General features: G+C 35.1%; 1 non-coding gene across 1 annotated transcript; it reads right to left on the bottom strand.

Annotated features, from left to right (window-relative positions):
• Positions 1 to 252: 252 nt before the first annotated feature.
• Positions 253 to 325, bottom strand: Trnav-cac. Its single transcript has one exon. It is a non-coding gene; the product is annotated as a tRNA-Val (tRNA).
• Between the last annotated feature and the right edge of the window lie 889 nt (positions 326 to 1,214).

Here is a 1,214-nt window from a genome sequence, read left to right as displayed (position 1 = left end):
GCACGATGTAATCTCACGCATAACTCGTGAAAATTGATTCTGAGAAACGAACTTCGATACTTTTGCATTTGTAATGTTCCTAATTTCTCCTTTTTCTTTTTCGTTGCATGATTTTTGGTTCGTTTTATTTTTCGTAAATTCTTAATTTTCGACAATTAAAAAATATTTATATTTCTACTTTTCAACGGTTACACGTTTAGGCAAATGTATGGTGAAAATAATAATTGTTAAAATTATGAAAAAAATAACACCTGTTTCCGCCCGGGATCGAACCGAGGACCTTGTGCGTGTGAAGCACACGTGATAACCACTACACTACGGAAACGATGATATCTGAATATTTTCTTCCTTAAGATCGAGATCTGGCGAAATTTCGCCTCGATGTATTGTAGCAATTTTTCAATTATTCCCTTAGTTACTTAAAAACGAAATTATTCGCATAAATATTGTTTGTTCGACGGAAAAATATTTTTCACGAGGTGTTAACCTTAAAAATATGCAAATTACATCACAGCACAAGTATACAGCGTAAAAATAGCATCAATTATCAACGTAAAATAGGATTTATTCAAATTACAATCAGTATCTATACTTTTCATATTTACCTTTGGCCTGGATAAATATTTGCAATTTTTTCCATTACATTCTGTGTGCGCAACACTTCGATCAATTTCTCCACACGAGCACCGTGCACATCGAAAATTTTTTTGGTAGCATTTTCCGTGAGGAACAGACGAACAACTGGTAAAACACAAAATCAGCTGTAACGCGTAAACAAGGTCAGCTAGGACAAACGTGTGTAAAAACGTTTCTTTCTTTTTTATTGTTTCTGCGTACTGACCTCCGAAATTCCCATATTTTATCGTGCGTTCCGCGTAACGTGCAGGAATTCTTTAAATACCGAACGTTTCTGCAAACGTTACTCATTTTTTCCACCATACCAAGCATTGCAACCGTAATCGAGGAATTTGTTAAAATTATCGCTTGGATGTTTAAATAAAAAAAATTTACAATTCGACAAAAAAAAAATCTGTTCCAGTTTCGGCAAATATTTGGACAGAGAAGTTGCGTTGAAATTACCGTTGAGTGAAAAATACACCCAAACTCGTGTACACACTTTCGATCGAACAAATTTCCTCGGCTGTTTCGCGAAAGATGTGGAAGATCCACTGGACCAAGTTTCACGGAAAAAGCACGAGTTCGTACATAAATAG

The sequence above is a fragment of the Habropoda laboriosa genome, unplaced genomic scaffold (genome assembly GCF_001263275.1).
Source record: "Habropoda laboriosa isolate 0110345459 unplaced genomic scaffold, ASM126327v1 scaffold129, whole genome shotgun sequence".
Taxonomy (NCBI): domain Eukaryota; kingdom Metazoa; phylum Arthropoda; class Insecta; order Hymenoptera; family Apidae; genus Habropoda; species Habropoda laboriosa.
Note: the sequence above shows the minus strand (reverse complement) of the source record. Positions and strands in the feature narration are given on the sequence as shown.